Consider the following 5,000-nt stretch of genomic DNA (forward strand, 5'->3'; position numbering starts at 1 on the left):
AGGGAGAAAAAGAATAAATACGAATTTGCCATGAACGAGTCTCGTCGGAAAATAAACATTATGGAAAACTATCGGTATGGGCCCTTTTAGCAGCAGATGTAGAAGCATTTTTATCCCTTTGTTTACCAGCACCCAAATTTGGGACAGGGTGGATTTTTGCCCGTCGATGCTGAATTTTTCCGTCCGAATCAGATCGAGTCCGAAATCTGCCTTTTACTTCCCTGAACCGCATGCTCCGTGACCATAGCCTCCGATGTATCACCCGTGTCCTTAACCGTTTCATTGTTCTCCTGTTGAACAAATTTTCCATCATCATCATTAGCTTCTTTTACGTTAACAGCATCATTATCGCTACACGTTTTCTCCGCTAGCACAGGTACAACCTCCACTCCTTGATCCTCCTGCTTTCTCGTTTCTCCAGCTTGAATGACCTTTTTGTCACCCACGTACGACAAATAGCCCTTCTCGTCACAAATTCTGCATTCAATTTGCGGACATCTTTTCCTAGAGTGGCCTAACTCTTTGCATTCTCCGCACACTGATCGCTGGTTGTTGTGGATTATCCGGCACCACTCTCCTCCAATCCGAAGAGAATAAGGGATCGACTTCTCGGTTAAAAGGTCTGTACTGCCGGATAACATCTCCTTTAATCTCCCCATACTGGTATAGCACCTTTCTGACTTCCTTGTCCTCGATATACGATCGTAGACATTAATAGACTGAGCATGAGGTGGGTGACAAGCAACATGAAGTTCACTGACATCGAAGCCTTCTTCAACCACCGCTTCTGCATCACTCACACTCACAAATTCTACCAAATACTCTCCTCCTCCAAGATCTTGAAATACCACAATCTCCGAACTAATTTCACTTTCCAAACCAGTCTTAAAGTCTCTCAAGTTCATCGCATGAGGAACTTTGAAAGTAACGCTTCGACCTTTCCGGTCAACCATCATTGCCTCCCTGAAGGTGAAATGAATTCTTTCACTTGACGACTTCTCAACGATCACTTAGCTTAAAAGCGAGAAAATCTAAAGGACAATGTCCTTTAAAACTAGGATAAATAACGAAACGCTCTTGATGGACAAAACCAACCACAGATGAAACAGATTGACGAGCAGTCATACAGAGAACAAGTCTGTTCAGTTCTTACTTTGTGGCATCCTGATATCGAGGAGTTGTTCAGACTTGGCAAAAGTATCAACCTTCGACGAGGATGGGATTCGAACCCACGCGTGCAGAGCACATTGGATTAGCAGTCCAACACCTTAACCACTCGGTCACCTCGTCATACAGATAACAAGTTTGTTCAGTTCTTACTTTCTGGCATCCTGATGTTGAGGACATATTTTGACTTGGTAAAAGTATCAACCCTCGACGAGGATGGGATTCGAACCCACGCGTGCAGAGCACATTGGATTAGCAGTCCAACACCTTAACCACTCGGTCACCTCGTCATACAGATAACAAGTTTGTTCAGTTCTTACTTTCTGGCATCCTGATGTTGAAGACATATTTTAATTTGGTAAAAGTATCAACCCTCGACGAGGATGGGATTCGAACCCACGCGTGCAGAGCACATTGGATTAGCAGTCCAACACCTTAACCACTCGGTCACCTCGTCATACAGATAGCAAGTTTGTTCAGTTCTTACTTTCTGGCATCCTGATGTTGAAGACATATTTTGATTTGGTAAAAGTATCAACCCTCGACGAGGATGGGGTTCGAACCCACGCGTGCAGAGCACATTGGATTAGCAGTCCAACACCTTAACCACTAGGTCACCTCGGCATACCGAAAACAAGTTTGTTCAGTTCTTACTTTCTGGCATCCTGATGTTGAAGACATATTTTGATTTGGTAAAAGTATCAACCCTCGACGAGGATGGGGTTCGAACCCACGCGTGCAGAGCACATTGGATTAGCAGTCCAACACCTTAACCACTCGGTCACCTCGTCATACAGATAACAAGTTTGTTCAGCTCTTACTTTCTGGCATCCTGATGTTGAGGACATATTTTCACTTGGTAAAAGTATCAACCCTCGACGAGGATGGGATTCGAACCCACGCGTGCAGAGCACATTGGATTAGCAGTCCAACACCTTAACCACTTGGTCACCTCGTCATACAGATAGCAAGTTTGTTCAGTTCTTACTTTCTGGCATCCTGATGTTGAGGACATATTTTGACTTGGTAAAAGTATCAACCCTCGACGAGGATGGGATTCGAACCCACGCGTGCAGAGCACATTAGATTAGCAGTCCAACACCTTAACCACTCGGTCGCCTCGTCATACAGATAACAAGTTTGTTCAGTTCTTACTTTCTGGCATCCTGATGTTGAGGACATATTTTGATTTGGTAAAAGTATCAACCCTCGACGAGGATGGGATTCGAACCCACGCGTGCAGAGCACATTGGATTAGCAGTCCAACACCTTAACCACTCGGTCACCTCGTCATACAGATAACACATTTGTTCAGATCTTACTTTCTGGCATCCTGATGTTGAGGACATATTTTGACTTGGTAAAAGTATCAACCCTCGACGAGGATGGGATTCGAACCCACGCGTGCAGAGCACATTAGATTAGCAGTCCAACACCTTAACCACTCGGTCGCCTCGTCATACAGATAGCAAGGTTGTTCAGTTCTTACTTTCTGGCATCCTGATGTTGAGGACATATTTTGACTTGGTAAAAGTATCAACCCTCGACGAGGATGGGATTCGAACCCACGCGTGCAGAGCACATTGGATTAGCAGTCCAACACCTTAACCACTCGGTCGCCTCGTCATACAGATAACAAGTTTGTTCAGTTCTTACTTTCTGGCATCCTGATGTTGAGGACATATTTTGATTTGGTAAAAGTATCAACCCTCGACGAGGATGGGATTCGAACCCACGCGTGCAGAGCACATTGGATTAGCAGTCCAACACCTTAACCACTCGGTCACCTCGTCATACAGATAGCAAGTTTGTTCAGTTCTTACTTTCTGGCATCCTGATGTTGAGGACATATTTTGACTTGGTAAAAGTATCAACCCTCGACGAGGATGGGATTCGAACCCACGCGTGCAGAGCACATTGGATTAGCAGTCCAACACCTTAACCACTCGGTCGCCTCGTCATACAGATAACAAGTTTGTTCAGTTCTTACTTTCTGGCATCCTGATGTTGAGGACATATTTTGATTTGGTAAAAGTATCAACCCTCGACGAGGATGGGATTCGAACCCACGCGTGCAGAGCACATTGGATTAGCAGTCCAACACCTTAACCACTCGGTCACCTCGTCATACAGATAGCAAGTTTGTTCAGTTCTTACTTTCTGGCATCCTGATGTTGAAGACATATTTTGATTTGGTAAAAGTATCAACCCTCGACGAGGATGGGGTTCGAACCCACGCGTGCAGAGCACATTGGATTAGCAGTCCAACACCTTAACCACTCGGTCACCTCGTCATACAGATAACAAGTTTGTTCAGCTCTTACTTTCTGGCATCCTGATGTTGAGGACATATTTTCACTTGGTAAAAGTATCAACCCTCGACAGGGATGGGATTCGAACCCACGCGTGCAGAGCACATTGGATTAGCAGTCCAACACCTTAACCACTCGGTCACCTCGTCATACAGATAACAAGTTTGTTCAGCTCTTACTTTCTGGCATCCTGATGTTGAGGACATATTTTGATTTGGTAAAAGTATCAACCCTCGACGAGGATGGGATTCGAACCCACGCGTGCAGAGCACATTGGATTAGCAGTCCAACACCTTAACCACTCGGTCACCTCGTCATACCGATAACACATTTGTTCAGCTCTTACTTTCTGGCATCCTTGTGTTGAGGGCATATTTTGATTTGATAAAAGTATCAATCTTCGACGAGGATGGGATTCGAACCCACGCGTGCAGAGCACATTGGATTAGCAGTCCAACACCTTAACCACTCGGTCACCTCGTCATACAGATAACAATTTTGTTCAGCTCTTACTTTCTGGCATCCTGATGTTGAGGACATATTTTGATTTGGTAAAAGTATCAACCCTTGACGAGGATGGGATTCGAACCCACGCGTGCAGAGCACATTGGATTAGCAGTCCAACACCTTAACCACTCGGTCACCTCGTCATACAGATAACAAGTTTGTTCAGCTCTTACTTTTTGGCATCCTGGTGTTGAGGGCATATTTTGATTTGGTAAAAGTATCAATCCTCGACCAGGATGGGATTCGAACCCACGCGTGCAGTGTACATTATTGGATTAACAGGCCAAGACCTTAAGCTCTCCCTTTTCTGTGACAATCTCGAAGAACAGTTAACGACGAGGATGAGTAGAACATTGAACAACAATCAACTATTTCAACTATTCGGCCTAAATTTGATTCTTTCCATTTCTTTTAAAAAATGCTTGGACCCATTAAACTGAAATTAAAGGATACTCTAGATTGCAGGGGACTTGTAGAAAGTAAGGTTATCATGATTAGAAATGCCGTTAAGATGGAAAGGGAATTATAATAGCCGAAATGTGCGCGAGAACTTTCAGGGCTTTCCAGAGAAGCGCTGCTGGCGGCTTATCCCCTAACGGGGATGCGGTACTTTTGCAAAAGAATGGTAGAAACTCGGAAGATATCAGTCCGATGAAAACGAACAATTCACAATGCAAACCAATCACTTTTTGATAAACTGCAAATTTAATCAAAGATGTGTTGTTGTTTTTTTCGACAATTTGCAACAGATATTTCAGTTTTTAGGTTAATTTAATTATAACGCTGGACAAAAGTAGCTGTGGATTCAGTTAACAATTCTCACCTTCAAAAGGTGAATTGGGCGCTATCCACCAGATAAATCTTTATCTCGTGAATAAATGCTTTCAAAAGCAATTACATTAACAACGAGACAGTTTGGCCCAATTTATGCTAGAGACGAATAACTCGTCTAAGACGGATATTTTGTCTGCAATTCGTCTAGAGATTCATCCGGTGTTTAGACGAATTAGGGAC

The 5,000-nt window shown here is 43.8% G+C and overlaps 1 protein-coding gene and 18 non-coding genes across 19 annotated transcripts in view; all 19 read right to left on the reverse strand.

Moving 5' to 3' along the window:
* Positions 1–1,208: 1,208 nt before the first annotated feature.
* Positions 1,209–1,290, reverse strand: Trnas-gcu (transfer RNA serine (anticodon GCU)). Its single transcript has one exon. It is a non-coding gene; the product is annotated as a tRNA-Ser (tRNA).
* Positions 1,291–1,375: 85 nt separating this feature from the next.
* On the reverse strand, positions 1,376–1,457 carry Trnas-gcu (transfer RNA serine (anticodon GCU)). Its single transcript has one exon. It is a non-coding gene; the product is annotated as a tRNA-Ser (tRNA).
* Positions 1,458–1,542: 85 nt separating this feature from the next.
* Positions 1,543–1,624, reverse strand: Trnas-gcu (transfer RNA serine (anticodon GCU)). The gene has a single exon. It is a non-coding gene; the product is annotated as a tRNA-Ser (tRNA).
* An 85-nt stretch (positions 1,625–1,709) lies between these two features.
* On the reverse strand, positions 1,710–1,791 carry Trnas-gcu (transfer RNA serine (anticodon GCU)). The gene has a single exon. It is a non-coding gene; the product is annotated as a tRNA-Ser (tRNA).
* Positions 1,792–1,876: 85 nt separating this feature from the next.
* Trnas-gcu (transfer RNA serine (anticodon GCU)) lies at positions 1,877–1,958 on the reverse strand. The gene has a single exon. It is a non-coding gene; the product is annotated as a tRNA-Ser (tRNA).
* An 85-nt stretch (positions 1,959–2,043) lies between these two features.
* Positions 2,044–2,125, reverse strand: Trnas-gcu (transfer RNA serine (anticodon GCU)). The gene has a single exon. It is a non-coding gene; the product is annotated as a tRNA-Ser (tRNA).
* An 85-nt stretch (positions 2,126–2,210) lies between these two features.
* Trnas-gcu (transfer RNA serine (anticodon GCU)) lies at positions 2,211–2,292 on the reverse strand. The gene has a single exon. It is a non-coding gene; the product is annotated as a tRNA-Ser (tRNA).
* Positions 2,293–2,377: 85 nt separating this feature from the next.
* On the reverse strand, positions 2,378–2,459 carry Trnas-gcu (transfer RNA serine (anticodon GCU)). The gene has a single exon. It is a non-coding gene; the product is annotated as a tRNA-Ser (tRNA).
* An 85-nt stretch (positions 2,460–2,544) lies between these two features.
* Trnas-gcu (transfer RNA serine (anticodon GCU)) lies at positions 2,545–2,626 on the reverse strand. Its single transcript has one exon. It is a non-coding gene; the product is annotated as a tRNA-Ser (tRNA).
* An 85-nt stretch (positions 2,627–2,711) lies between these two features.
* Positions 2,712–2,793, reverse strand: Trnas-gcu (transfer RNA serine (anticodon GCU)). Its single transcript has one exon. It is a non-coding gene; the product is annotated as a tRNA-Ser (tRNA).
* An 85-nt stretch (positions 2,794–2,878) lies between these two features.
* Trnas-gcu (transfer RNA serine (anticodon GCU)) lies at positions 2,879–2,960 on the reverse strand. Its single transcript has one exon. It is a non-coding gene; the product is annotated as a tRNA-Ser (tRNA).
* An 85-nt stretch (positions 2,961–3,045) lies between these two features.
* On the reverse strand, positions 3,046–3,127 carry Trnas-gcu (transfer RNA serine (anticodon GCU)). The gene has a single exon. It is a non-coding gene; the product is annotated as a tRNA-Ser (tRNA).
* An 85-nt stretch (positions 3,128–3,212) lies between these two features.
* Positions 3,213–3,294, reverse strand: Trnas-gcu (transfer RNA serine (anticodon GCU)). Its single transcript has one exon. It is a non-coding gene; the product is annotated as a tRNA-Ser (tRNA).
* An 85-nt stretch (positions 3,295–3,379) lies between these two features.
* Positions 3,380–3,461, reverse strand: Trnas-gcu (transfer RNA serine (anticodon GCU)). The gene has a single exon. It is a non-coding gene; the product is annotated as a tRNA-Ser (tRNA).
* Positions 3,462–3,546: 85 nt separating this feature from the next.
* Positions 3,547–3,628, reverse strand: Trnas-gcu (transfer RNA serine (anticodon GCU)). Its single transcript has one exon. It is a non-coding gene; the product is annotated as a tRNA-Ser (tRNA).
* Positions 3,629–3,713: 85 nt separating this feature from the next.
* On the reverse strand, positions 3,714–3,795 carry Trnas-gcu (transfer RNA serine (anticodon GCU)). The gene has a single exon. It is a non-coding gene; the product is annotated as a tRNA-Ser (tRNA).
* An 85-nt stretch (positions 3,796–3,880) lies between these two features.
* On the reverse strand, positions 3,881–3,962 carry Trnas-gcu (transfer RNA serine (anticodon GCU)). The gene has a single exon. It is a non-coding gene; the product is annotated as a tRNA-Ser (tRNA).
* Positions 3,963–4,047: 85 nt separating this feature from the next.
* On the reverse strand, positions 4,048–4,129 carry Trnas-gcu (transfer RNA serine (anticodon GCU)). Its single transcript has one exon. It is a non-coding gene; the product is annotated as a tRNA-Ser (tRNA).
* A 561-nt stretch (positions 4,130–4,690) lies between these two features.
* The window catches only part of LOC138022188 (uncharacterized), a 7,420-nt gene continuing 7,110 nt past the window's right edge, over positions 4,691–5,000 (reverse strand). Inside the window, exon 5 of the mRNA XM_068869220.1 lies at positions 4,691–5,000. This exon is cut by the window's right edge and continues 682 nt beyond it. The gene's annotated coding sequence lies outside the window, so the exon portion shown is untranslated.

Source organism: Montipora capricornis, chromosome 10, assembly GCF_036669925.1.
Source record: "Montipora capricornis isolate CH-2021 chromosome 10, ASM3666992v2, whole genome shotgun sequence".
In the NCBI taxonomy this organism is placed as follows: domain Eukaryota; kingdom Metazoa; phylum Cnidaria; class Anthozoa; order Scleractinia; family Acroporidae; genus Montipora; species Montipora capricornis.